A 14,452-nucleotide genomic window follows, 5' to 3' on the forward strand; every position below is an offset into this window, starting at 1 on the left:
TACACATGTCCTAAGAGGTCAGAAGCCACGTCAAAGCCATGCTCCAGCCCTAAGGACTGGAGCACAGCTTTGGCACAACTTCTGGCCTCTTAAGATGTGTGTGTCATATAAAGAACATACCTCCAAAGAGACCCGAAGCAGCTTTATTTTGGCCTGTCTGTTCGGGCCCTAAAATATCTAAAATATCTCATCCACACCTGGTTCTCAGAATATAATTTATTTTGGCATGAATGCAACTTCATTCCCAGTATGTTGTCCCTTATTTTCAGAGTCAATATTCTCTCTTTAAACTGTAACAATTATATCACATAGTATTGATGTTTGTTAAAGGAATTCCTTCATTTTTATTATTTTTAAAAATGTTTTGGGGTCTCACTAAATGCTTGATCCAAAGTTATGCGGTTAGCCACAACAGAACTTTAGATACTCATTAAAACACAATAAATAATGTAATGAAAGAAATCCAGTGACTAGTACTTCTAGAACAGCTTTGCTCAGTGTTGTGCCCTTTAAGTATATTGGACTACAGGCCCCATCACCAACCAGTCAGCACCTCACTGACTTTGCTGCCTGAAGATGATGCATTTGCTCTAATGTATATGGAGTACAGCAGGAGGAAGGTTATTCTAGACTCACTCTTATTATCATTTTAACCTATCTATAAATTCTTCAAGTCTGCAATCCTATATCTGCTCAGAACAGCCCATACACACACACATACAAAATGCTCAGAGATACGCTATGAACACTGTACTCTCAACAACCTGAGTAGTACAACACATGCCAATGGCAGGGTGACATCATGCAATGCGAATGCACAACACTTTTGCCAATGACAGCAGAATATGTCCATTGTGCAACAGTGACTTATGAGTAGTGCAACTTCTGCCTGCATATGTCCCTACTTGCCAGCCAAAGTTTCCTAGGTGAGGAGTACCTAGGTTTTAGAAGTTAATATGCATAACTATGGTATATGCCTCAGAATATCACAAACACACCTTATGGTGATTTTAAAAGATTACAGTCATGAAAAGGAAGAAAAATGATAGTGTCAAGGCCACAATGTGCATCTTGCTTAAGATGTTTGCTTAAGATGGTGGTAAAGGTAGTCCTGAGGAAGAGCTGATGCAGCTTGTGGTTACTCCCCTTCCTGGCTATACAAAGGTAGTAAAACTAGTGCAGGAAATTTACTTCTTTTTACTCACTGTCACTTCTTTTAAACCATCTTTCGGTTGGAACAGATGACCCTGAAGTGGCGACTTGAAGTTGTCCCCACTGAAGATGGATTGGGACTGAGGCAAACATATACCATGTCCCCAATCCACCTTGAATCCAGCCCAAATAGGAGCAGAATAGATCTGCTCCTATTTGGGCCAGGAAATAGCTGCCGTTGCCAGCTCTGCCACAGCCCCAGGGCGGCTTGAAGAAGCTATCCAGAGGAATAACATGACATTTCTGTCTTCCAGTTCGTACACTTAACATTTCAAAAACAACAATTGAAATAGTGATGTTATTTAAATTAATAAGGCATAAGCAGACTTCACATCTGCAGGGCAACAGTATGCGGTGTCTAAACACAGCACCACCAGAGCTTCTTGAAGCTGTCTATGTCTGGGCAGTTGCCTGGCTTCCAGCCAATTGGCTTCAAAAGCTAGTGTTATATACGTTATGCTTTTTTGGTTGACAAAGGTGTCACAGCAGTGTCTTACAGTCAGCCCTCTGTATCCACAGATTCTGCATCCATGGATTCAATAATCCATAGCTTGAATATATATATCTTGTCAAGAAATCCCCATGATAAGTTTGCTTTTGGATCGCTGTAAGTTGGAAATGACTTGAAGGCACACAACAACAACAACATATAAAATGGCAAAAATCAAGGTTTACCTTTTGGCTATATATATATATATATATATATATATATATATATATATATATAATCTGAAACCAAGCCACAGTGGATACCCACTGTATTTTGAATTTTTTTGTATGGACAGTATTGCTTCTCCTACTTTCCCCCAAAATATTAGAAACTCTACCTATGTCTAACTGGCATCATACACCAAGAAATACAATGAGATTCACCCCAGATCAAGGTATACTGGATTCTAAACTGAACGCTTTTTGTTAACCTATAAGATTGTGAATCTATGAGGATTGCTGTTCGTCAAAACTTGATATACGCACACACTGCTTAAGTGTGCTGGTTATGATATATATACTATCTGGCATTGACTTGTGTATTGATGTCAGTATCATGAAAATATTTTTTTCTTTAAAAAGAAAAGAACAGCCAGTTAAAGGCTGTTGTCTTATTTGTTTACTCACCTATCTGCAGACGTGAAGTCTGCTTATGCCTTATTAATTTAAATAACATCATTATTTCAATTGTTGTTTTTGAAATATTAAGTGTACGAACTGAAAGACAGAAATGTCATGTTATTCATCTGGATAGCAGCATTTAGTATTCTAAAATGTTGAGTTTTTTATTTTAACAAAACATTGATTGCCTTTTGTGAGTATTATGCAAATATGTATGTGTAATTTCAGTGGGAAACACACATTTTTATCCCCCACAATAATTCACAATATGAAACAGAAGCCTGTCTTTTAGCACTGGGGGTGGAAATGGCAGAAACCGCAGAGATGTATCTCATCTGTAGTCTCAATATGCCATTCCAGGTTTTGGATTCATGTTTACTTATGCAATGATAATTAAATGTTTTCACTAGATTTTCAATTCATCATGGAATAAACAGTTTTGTTATTTTGGGCTAGAGTACACCCATTGAATTAATGGAATTTACCCATATGTTGATTCACCATACCATACTTGATTTCATAGGTCTACTTCAATTGTGACTAACCATCAGGATTCAGGCCTGCAGTTATATTTATAGTGATAATGAAATGTATATATAAAATAAAATGTTTTAAACCCCTCCTCCCAGAGATTTTTCTTTTATTATAGTTTGCTGCTGTTGTGTGCCTTCAAGTCATTCCCCACTATATTAGAGCATTTAAGACTGTAAATCTATTTATGGTTATTTGGGAGTAAAGTCCAATTGAACTCAGTATGGCTTACTACTGAATAGATGTTTGGAGGTTTGAACTGTAAATTTGATAATAGCTTATGTAAATAAAAGACACCAGTCTTTGTAACTCTTGTGATTTACAAACTACCAGCAGGATTCAACCTTTGACTATAACTTCCTCCTGTTTACACAAAGTAGCCACCTATTTAACAAAGCATCTGAACACGTAGGCTCAGTCATGGTTTGTATGCATAACATGCAGTCATGAATCAGTTTTAACTCCTAATTAAAAACCAGTGATTCTTCTACCTTTTAGGCATGCATTAAATTCATTGGGTGTCAAGCATTTAAGGCTGCTACTACCATTGATTTGAAATAATGGAAACTGAGAGCAGTTGCAAAAATCCATATTAGGAAAAGATCTAGTGCTGTCATAATACCAATTTTGTAAGCTGATCTGGCTAACATTTTGTGTGTGAGAGAGATTGTGTTTCGTTTGTGAAGAAAACTATAATTCACTGAGTTTAATGACATGTAGAAGTTATATTATTATTATTATTAACCTTTATTTATAAAGTGCTGTAAATTTACATAGCGCTGTACATACAATCTTTTAGTCAGACGGTTCCCTGCCCTCAGGCTTACAATCTAAAAAGACACGACACAAAAGGATCTCTCTCTGTTGAACAATTATAATATTTTGTATATCTATGGGAAAATATATAGGTTCAATTGTTGCAATAGACCTCCCACTCATGGATGTTTACCTGGTCTTGCCCTTCTTGGTGATCTGCAGAATACAGAAACATTTGGCCATAAGGGTAAAGAATGATGAGCAGAAGCTAAGAGAAGACCAAGGCCTTGCAGCTGCAGAGGCATCTGGAAATTGTAACCTTAAAAGTAAATTTTCCAGTTTCTAGTATGCTATCCTAGTGCCAGGAAGGACAAAGTTAGATTTGATCATAGGAGTTTATCACACGGGAAGCTAAGTGTCTAAATCCCATGTAAAAATGGGATTCAAATCCAGGAAATACCCTACAAAAGCAGGATCGTTTTCACATGAGAGGCATTGAGCATTAACGTGAAAATAAACTGTACAGAAAGTAGACAAAATCAGCCATTTTTTTACTTTTGGGAGAATGTGCGGTTTATTTTTATGTTCATGTCAATGCCCATGACGTTGGGTGAAAATAATTTCCCTGTTTTAAATCCCATTTCTGCATCGGAAAAACCCCATATGATAAACTCCCTAGGATAAATGTTAGCATGTGATAATGTTTTTTCTCTTGTTTATTAAGAAAATTCAGAAAATACATTACAAAAAGTGGTTTTGATCAAACTTAGACTTTATATAATACTTGCTTTTATTAGAAAGATGTGTTCAAGCTTTTAAAATCAAATGGCAATGTCACTGGAAAAAGTTTCTGTGTAACCTCTCTTTTAGAAATCTTTGGTGCAATTCTGGTCTTTCACTGGTATAATGATGGCTCCTCTGATTCAGTATCACAGACTAATCTTCCATCTTTAAAGACTCCTAATGTTGATGCTGTGGTGCTAAAAAAAGGCAGAGGGAAATATCTCCTATCCCTGCTAAATTTTAAATCTGAAGTATGAGCAAGTATATAAGGATAAAATTCTTCTTTTTAAAGTAAGGGCAACAACCCAGTTCATTAAATATTTCAAAAACTGTTTTATCAGTGGCTTAGTGGTACAAACAGTCTGTACTACTAGGCTGCAAATAATAAAGCTATTTTATTCCATTATTCCATCATCCAATTATTTTATTATAAAGCTATTTTATTTCTGCCACAAGTGTAGTGTAAAGCTTTGACTGTCACCCAGGAGACCAAAGTTTGAATCCCTGCTCAGCCATGGAAGCCCACTTGGTGACCTTGGGCAAACCACTCTCTCTCAGCCCCAGAAGATGGCAATGCCAAACCCCCTCTGAAGAAACTTGCCAAGAAAACCCCAGGATAGGTTCACCATAAGTCGGAAATGAAGGTACACAACAACAACTAGACATGCTAAATATTCTTCTAAAACTTCTACTTGTCATTTCTATCATACTGTTAACTACTGTGGCCCTTTTCTGTGTTTAATTTACTCTTGTAGTACATTCTTCAACATGAGAAACATCAGGGAGAACCCTATCCATGGAACTTTAAAAACAAGCCTTTGTAAATGTCGTTTTTTTGAAAAATCATTAACCCCTGAGCACTGGTCTATCACTCAAGCTTTTTAGTTCTCAGAAGGGTAAAATAAACAAGAAACTTAAGATATAGTAGCTTGCCTAGAAAGCAACAGAAACTGAGGTCTCTGAAATAGAAACTTTTTAACAAGGATAGGTGCAGAGTTGAAAGAAATATGTTCTTGAAAGATATTGTTAAACACTTACTAGCTGTTTAACTTTCAGTTATACATAAGTGGGTTTTAACCCACCTTTGCTTGCATAAGCCATTTAAAGGAGGGCTAAACAAGTCTTAGAGGAACTATTTTTTTTTTTAAAAAAAAGGATGTATCTGATATAATGCTACTTTCTGTAATTAAAAACAAAACAAAATCTAAAAGCCTCACTGAATCCAATCTTCCAGAATTACAGACTACTTTCCCTTAATTTCTTCATTGAGTTGCCATGAAGCCAATGAATGAAAGCTCCCTCAGCCATTTTCAGGACTGGTCATAGTAATTGTTTTTGCAATAGATTAAATAATCTAATAAATATCCCTTCATGATTTCCAGTAGCACAAAGAACCTCTTAGGTCCAACAAACCATCATAATGCATGCTCCAGAAACTCCTAGCTGGCATACTCAATGGCCATATTGACTGGGGGTTCTGAGATCTTTAGGCCAAAAGGTATATTTCTTCCTTCTCAAATTATAGTCCTTTCATATTGTCATAATTTGCCTTCTAGAGCTGGATGATTCAGATGGAGCAGAAAAGTCAGATTGCCAGGATTCTGCAACTCCTGATGACGGTTGTCTCTCTGAGTCAGAGGAGAGATTGCACCAGTAAGATTCTGCAACTCCTGATGACGGTTGTCTCTCTGAGTCAGTAATAGATTGCTTGTTAAGTAGGAGATGCTAACCTATTTAGGCACCTGCTGTTTTGAGACAGCTGCCTATAAATTTCCCAGCCACTCCCTGATAGTTTTGTTGCTTCCAACCCTTCTTCTTGATGACTAGCAGTACTCTTTGGTGATTGTGTTTTGGACTGGATGCTGACCACCCTCTTGCTTCTACATTCATCCTGCTGGATACCCTGTGACTGACTTGGACTGAATTAACTACTCACCAGCTCTTGTAGTCTAACCACCTGATTCTTTGGACACTTGTTGACTGGAACATAGGACACCCATGTTGGTGATGTATTTCTGCAGAAGCCTGTAGAAGTGGTTAGGGGAGAGATGGTGGCCCATGTGGGGTATGTGTAATTCTACTTCCCAATTAGTTCCGTTTAATACATAATTAGCAGTATGTTTTGGGATTAGAACAGGAAATAGAAAATCAGGCCCCATATGGCCACCATAATTGGGAAAAAGAAAGGGGGGCTGTGTGGGTAGATACTTGTGAAGACTGCATCACTTAAGATAGGCTTTATATAGAAAAAAGGAGACATTAGGCCCATGTTAATGGAAAAACTCCAGCTTCTTCAAGAGCCCTTGCAAGTCAAGTTTTCCAAAGGAAAAATGCAATCTCAGAGAGGTATGCAAGTGGTGCTAAGCCACTTCAGATTGTGGGAATGATGCTGAGAAGATAAATTGCTAGTGAAAAGGAATTGTTCATGACCACAACATAGGCTTGACTGATAGTGAGGTCTGACCTGTATTTAGACTCACTGTGTGTCTACCTTGGTTTATTATGAGCCACTTGCTGCAATGTGTACCAAGGAGTTTACTCAAATGACTTTGCTCAGAGGGTGATGGTACTTGGGCACGATTGGAATGACCAAAGGTATCACAGGAGGGCCACACTAGCAGAAAAATATATCAGAAACTTCCGCACTCCGTCAGAATAGATTAGCTACTTTGGAGACTGCAACTAAGAGGGGATTGGGGAGGAGGGTGGCAAATGATGCCATAGCCCTAATTCAGTCCCTGTAAACTCTGGACATGACACAAGTGAGGAAGCTCATACAGAAATCCACAAGCTCCTGATGTTTCACAGTCCAAATCATGAAACTGTCCGAACCAGCATCTTGCCCCTCTAATATAACTAATGCCTGCTCATCATTTTAGTGTAGTCATCCAACAGCTCGGACTTTCAGCAGGAAGAATTTTCATCTTTCATCTTTCCTGGCAAAGTGAATGTGACAATCTTTGCTAAAACTAGCAAATATTTCCAAATTTTCTTCTCTTGTCTATGTTCCTGTTGCTTCTGTTGGAAGGCAAGCCTTTTTTCATGTACTCCACAAACATAAGATGTATGGCTTTGACATCTGCCAAATTTGTGATACCTGGGTATGTTTCAATTCCTCTTTTCACTGATTTTCTTTGGTTTTAAGCTTGTATATTATTGAAACTTTATTGTATTTTATGTTCTTCTGTATTATCCAGTGTGGTGTAGTGGTTTGAGCATTGGACTATGACTCTGGAGATCAGGGTTTGATTCCTTGCTCAGCCATGGAGATCCACTGGGTGACCATGGGAAAGTCTCTCACACTCAGTCCCAGAAATACTGTATATAATCATGTATACGTCTAGGACAACTTGCTTGTGACCACTAACGTATTTAACCTGTGTTGTTGTCACCTTTATTTGTCTTTTAAAAACTGTTTGAACTATTAGTAGCGTGGTAAATATTCAAGCTCCAGATGAGGCTTTCTTGAACAATAACAAAAACTTTATTTAAACAGTGATTTGTCAGTGTTTCACTTGCTAAGATGTTTTATATACTTGCTGTTTTACAGTCTTATTTTCTTGGTTTCACTATGTTACAGTAATAGTTTACTTTATAATGCTCTCTCCAGAAAACAATAGTTATTTCTATCCAGGACCCACTCAGTCTTTATATTAAGTTACTTTCCGAAAATTAGCTCTGTACAGCCACCAAGTCTAACAATATCCCGCAGGATATTACACTACAGCAACTCCCTTTCCCAGAGTTCTGTATGTATCCTGTGTCCCTCCCTTCTGGACTCTGAGGCTCGTTACAAACGGGCACCCTAGTACACGATGAGCACGTACTAGGGTTACAAAGGGGCATCACTTCTTGATGCCCCTAATCCTAGTACGGACCCAGTCTGTACAAAATGGCGGTGCCCTATACAGATGGGCGCCACCATGACTACATCACCACTGCGCCACCTCCAAACGAGGCAGTGCGGTTGTGACGTCATTGCGCCGCGTGAGGGCGCCTAGAGCGCCCTTTCCACAGCGTGAGAAGGAGCTCCGAAACAGAGCTCCTTCTGCGGTTTGTGTCGCTGGCGCAGCCTTTAGACAGCTGCTCCAGGGACACAAGGGAGAAAGGGGCTGAGCGGCCCCTTTCTCCTTCTCCCTGCCGCCATCAGGTGTCCTTGGGGCATGAAGCCCCAAGGACACCCCTTTCCAGGCTGCGGGGAAGCGGCCTTTTGTCGCTTCCCCGTGGCCCGGAAAGTGGCGGATCGGGGCCTCAGAGGCTGCCGTTGTGACAGCTGATGCCCCGATACAGTGGGGAAAGGGCTGGTTACAGGCCGCCCCAAAGGGGCGGTCTGTAACACGCCTAACTTTCCCTCTCTGGACATAACAGAACCTTTTCAGTCCAAAACCAAATACCTATCTGGCTATCTCTCTCAGCAACAGCCCTATTTATCTTTTCCAGCCTTCAATTTGATTGGCTGTCGGTAGCTCTCTCCCTATTGGCTGTTCCTATGCTGGCCTCAGTCTGCCTGTTCCCCACAGTAAATATTGTACTTTAACTCTCATATATATATATGGGGCAATCCCCTTTCTCTGAATAGAGTAGTAAAAAGCGAGAGCTTAGTCCATCCTGAGAGCACCAAAAAGAAGCATGGACCCCCTCTACTCTCTCATTCACTCAGCCTTTAGGATGAGCACAGTTATGCCTGCCAGAATGTTCTCAATTCTTTGGCATCATTTTCCTTTGCATGATTTACATCCTTTGTTACTTGAACCTAGGTTTTACCCTTGACTTACCCATGAGTCATATCAAAATCCATAATTTTGGCCCCCAAACCTACCTGCGATATATACATAAGGCTGAGTTATAGTCGAGTATACAGTATACGGTACATGTGGTAGGTTGTTATAAGTCAGAAATGACTTGAAGGCACACAACAACAAATGAGGTAGCAATTTTGCATTAATCCATAGTAATGTTTGCAACCTAGGAAGTTGGGGTACTAGAAAGCAGAAAGTGTGTACATTTCCATCCCTTCCAAAAAACAAAACAAAACTAAAACTAAAACAAAAAATACAACAGCGCTAGCAACTGCAGCATTTTCCTACGTATAGAACAACACAAGTGTTTCTTTTGCTGTTAGTAAATGTTTGGGGGTAATAGATAAAAATAAATGCTCACTGTGTCTGAACAGTATTATATTTGTTCTGCCTATGTCAGAATTATTTTCACTCAGTGAAAAAGGTAAGGTGAAAATGGATATTACCTGGATTTTGAAGTTAAGCAAAAGAAATATTTTTAAAAAACCCAGAGGAAATATGAGGTAGATAAAAGGGGAAGAAAGATAAAGTCACACTTTCTTAAAAAAAAGACACACAACAGTCTCAAAAATCAATATTGTTTATTTTACAGAAGAAGCAGAGATCTGAACTGTTTTAAAATTAGCTTTTAAAAGTGAGAAAAAATGGAGAAGTTAAAATAAAATTACAGATTCCAGTAATTGTACAGAGAGTGAGGAAAATGCAACAGAGAAAACCACATAAAGCATGAATTCAAGTAAAATAAAATAGTGCTTGGACAAAAAGTGAATATGCAGCAAAGAAAATCAAGTAAAAATAAGAATCCAATCCAATGTCAATTGCACCTCCTAGTGGCAAGCGCCAAAGTTGCAGTGTGTGAAAAATCTTTTGTCTAAAACGAGGATATTGTTGTGATTTTGAAACCAAACATAAATATTCACCTTTTTAAAAAGATCTGGAATGAAATATATGTATTTGTCAATTTATATTTCAAATCAGAATTTTACATTAAAATGCATGCTAGTAATACTGTACTTATCATTGTTACAGAAGTGACCAAAATCTGAAGAAAGTGAAAGATATGCATCTTGCTATTAAAAGAAGGATCTGTCAAGTAACTCAATGAAAAACCATAGTACAAATGTTATATTCCATTACCATCACAGTGATTATAGGCTGATTTACTTTAGAGTCCATGTGTGTAGGGACGTAGCCAAGATTTTAGCCAGACTAAGTGCCACCATTATATTGGGGCTTGGGTGTGGCGGCGCAGCAGCACACACCATTCATTTTTCTAACGGAAGGGGGGGTCCGGACTCCAAGAACCCCCCCCCCCCGGCTACGTCCCTGATGTGTGCAAGATGAAGTTGTTTTCTGGTTGCTTTTTAGCAATGTTAGGCAGACAGAAGCCTTTAATTTTGTTGGATAACATTCAGAGAGAGAGAGAGAATATACTGCCCTATGGCAGTCTGCTCCGTAGTCAGATAGTACAACAAGCAAGGGAACTTAACCACTATGCTGGCAAATACTGCTCGATCACTCCTATATGGAGTGCAAAGTGCTAAATAAACCATATATCGAAGGGTTTCACAGCTGGCATCCATAGCCCACAAAACCCACAAAAAAAACAACGTATCATTCTTTACTTCAGCATATGATGTTGCTGTATGTGGGTACATTCCTTTCTCTGACTATTTCTCTCCCAACAGATCAAGAAGGAGAGGGAAATAGTCCATGATGTGTTTTAGACTTCCTGATGGAGTTTTCTGGGAGGGGAACAAAATAAAGAAGTAACAGTGCTTACATCTGGACGAAAGACAAACCACAGAGTTTTTGTTGTTGTGTGCCTTCAAGTTGTTTCCAGCTTATGGCCACCTTAAGGTGAACCTTTCATAGCATTTTCTTGACAAGATTTGTTCAGAGGAGGTTTGCCACTGCTGTCCCCTGAGGTTGAAAGAGTGCTACTCATACAAGGCCACCCACTTGGTTTCCATGGCCCAGCGGAGAATTGAACCCTCGTCTCCAGAGTCATAGTCCAACACTCAAACCATTATGCCACACCGGCTTCCAGAGCTTGTTACCTGTCTGTAGTGAAAAGTGGTGCATGCTGCTGCTCGCAACAGAAAAGCCAAGGTTTCAGTGGTTCTGCTGCTTGTTGTAACATTGGAACCTGTCCACTGTTTCTTCTAAGGGTTTACCTAAACAGAACTACTTCATGTAGGGATAGAACCATACAGCTGCATCTGGGCCTACCTTGCTGCACATATTCTTGCATAGTCCCAAACCAGTGAAAGTCTCACTTCATCCCCCAGAACTCAGCTGCCATTAGCTAAAGAAAGAAAATACAAGAAGGCATGGTTCTAATCACAGTCCTTGGAGGGGTGGGATAATTTTGATTAGGGAAATACACCTCTTAATACGTCATAGGACTTTTCTCAAAGCCTATCGAGTGGCAATAGCTGCAGCAAAGAAGTCTTTCTACTCTGCATCTATTGCGTCTCTGAAGTTCCATCCAGCAGAGCTATTCAAGGTGGTTAAGAAGTTGACTCAAACTCCTTCCACCTTGAATCCTCTTTTTCAATCAATGAGAGCCTGCTGTGACGCCTTTAATGACCACTTTGCAGATAAAATCTCTCAGATAAGGGCCTACTTAGACACCGGCATTAGTACAGAGTCAACAAGAGCGGCATCTAGTGACTCCGTTAATCAGGTTATCTTGGATCACTTTCAGTCTATGAGTACTGATGACGTAGACAAGCTGCTTGGTAAAGTAAAAAAGACTACCTGCCCTCTCGATCCCTGTCCATCTTGGCTGGCCATCCAGGGAGGTGAGGCAACTTTGAAGTTGCTACAATCCAGGGAAGGTTGTTTTCCATCAAGTCTGAAATTAGCAGTGGTGAAACCCATTCTAAAGAAACCTTCCCTTGATCCCCTGGACAAAAACAATTATCGGCCAGTATCTCTTCTTCCCTTTTTGGGTAAGGTGATCGAGAGGGCGGTTGCAAACCAGCTCCAAGCAGTCTTGGATGACACCGATTATCTCGATCCATTTCAAACTGGCTTCAGGTCGGGATACGGAATGGAGACTGCCCTGGTCTCCTTGGTCGATGATCTACGTCTGTGCATTGACAGGGGAAGTGTGGCCCTGTTGGTGCTCTTGGACATCTCAGCGGCCTTCGATACCATAGACCATGGCATCCTTCTGGAACGCCTAAGAGAGTTGGGAATCACTGGCTCTTCTTTGCAGTGGCTACGTTCCTATCTCTCAGGCAAATTCCAGATGGTGATGCTGGGTGACAGCTGCTCCTCAATGAGAGAGCTGACACACTATGCGCCGCGGCACGGCCTTAATACATCACAACCGTGCCACCTCGTTTGGAGACGGCGCGGCTGTGACATATTGATGGTGGTGGCCATGTGGAACGGCTGTCACCATTTTGTGCGCGCGGAGTGCATACTAGGGTTAGGGGGGTGCGGAAGCACCGCCCCTTCCTAACCCTAGTACGCGCTCTGCGTGTACTTTAATGGCAGTCTGTAACTCGCCTTAGGGTCAAAACAGAAAGCCCTAAAGGGGCGGCTTGACACTGCCCTTTGGGTCACTAGATCGGGGCTGCGGCAATCACACACCATAGCCCTGATCCGACATTTTTCTGGCCCGTAAAGAAGCGGCAAAATGTCACTACTTTTTCAGCTGGAAAAAAGCTGCCCTTTCTGCCGTTGTCACGGCTTTTTGCTGCTCCTGTGGAATGCAGCATCTAAATGCCATGCCATCTGAGTGCTGAAAAGCTGTCCCTGTGTGGGCAGTGGGTTGGTATGAAGCCTGTTTTGTGGCAGTGTTGGGGTGTGTGTTGTCCGTATGCCAGGCCCCAACACTGCTGGGAAGCTGGCGTATTTTGCCGAACTCTACTGGCCCTTAGTGGACCACAGGCTGAACATGAGTCAGCAATGTGATGTGGCAGCTAAGAGAGCCAGTGCAATTCTAGATGTGCATCAGTGGGAGTATAGTGTCTGGACTGAGGGAGGTAATAGTATGACTCTATTCTGCTTTGGTCAGACCTCACCTGGAATTCTGTCCAGTTCTGGAAAACACAATTGAAGAGGGAAGTTAACAAGCTGGAACATATCCAGAGGAGAGTGACCAAAAAGGTAAAAGGTCTAGAAACCATGCCCTTTGAAAAGTGACTTAGGGAGCTGGGTCTGTATAGTCTGAAGAAAGGAAAGTTAAGGGGTAACCTGATAGTCATGTTTAAATATGTGAATGGATGTCATATTGAGGATGGAGCAAGCTTATTTTCTGTTGCTCCAGAGACCAGAACACAGAGCAATGGATTCAAGCTACAGAAAAAGAGATTCCACCTAGATATTCAGAAGAACGTCTTGACAGCAAGAGCTGTTCAACAGTGGAATACACTGCCTTGGAGAGTGGTAGAGGTTTTCCAAAAGAGGCTGGATGGCCATCAGGAGTGAATGCTTTGATTGTATATTCCTACATGGCAGGGGGTTGAACTGGATGGCTCTTGAGGTCTCTTCCAGCTCTATGATTCTATGACTGCAGGGACATTGAGCGGAGGAATTGCCTTGCACTTGGTTCCTCTGACAGAAGTAGTTCAGTCCAATGCCATATGTTCTGAATGAAGTCCAATCCACACTGCAGAAATAATCCAGTTTGATGCTGCTTTAACTGCCCTGGCTAAGTGCTAGGGAATCCTGTGAACTGTAGTTTGCTGTTGCACCAGGGCTCTCTGACAGAAATGTCTCTCAAAACTACAATTCCCAGAATTCCTTAGAATAGAGCCAGGGTGGTTAAAGCAATGTCAAACTAAATTGTTTCTGCGGTGTGGATTGGATCTTAGATCAGGAATGGGTGCAATAGAAAATACTACCCAGAATCAAGCAGAGCACAAACCAGACCTTCGGAGTCATTCTGCAGAAAGAGAAAGCTGGAGTAGAATAACATCATTCTTTTTATTTGTCAAGTGTAAGTTTGAACAATGGATGACTATATGCGGAATCACACAAATAGAAATCTATCACCAGGGCTGTGCTTTCCCCATAAATCACCTGTGTCATTATTTCATCCTTTCTTACATTTCTATCCCGCTTCTCCTCCAAGTTGCTCAGGGGGCAGCATATGTGGGGGTTTTCACCCACTTTCTATCCCCATAGTGCCCCTGAGAGGTAGGGTAGGCCCAGAGGCAACAAATGGCCCAAGGTCACCTCTGTGGAGGATTTGAACCTAGGCCTGCATCTCCGGGGCAGAAACAATGCCCTTTGGCACTGCT

The sequence above is a fragment of the Sceloporus occidentalis genome, unplaced genomic scaffold (assembly GCF_023333645.1).
Source record: "Sceloporus occidentalis isolate IW3139 unplaced genomic scaffold, rSceOcc1.0.p SCAF_1, whole genome shotgun sequence".
NCBI lineage: Eukaryota > Metazoa > Chordata > Lepidosauria > Squamata > Phrynosomatidae > Sceloporus > Sceloporus occidentalis.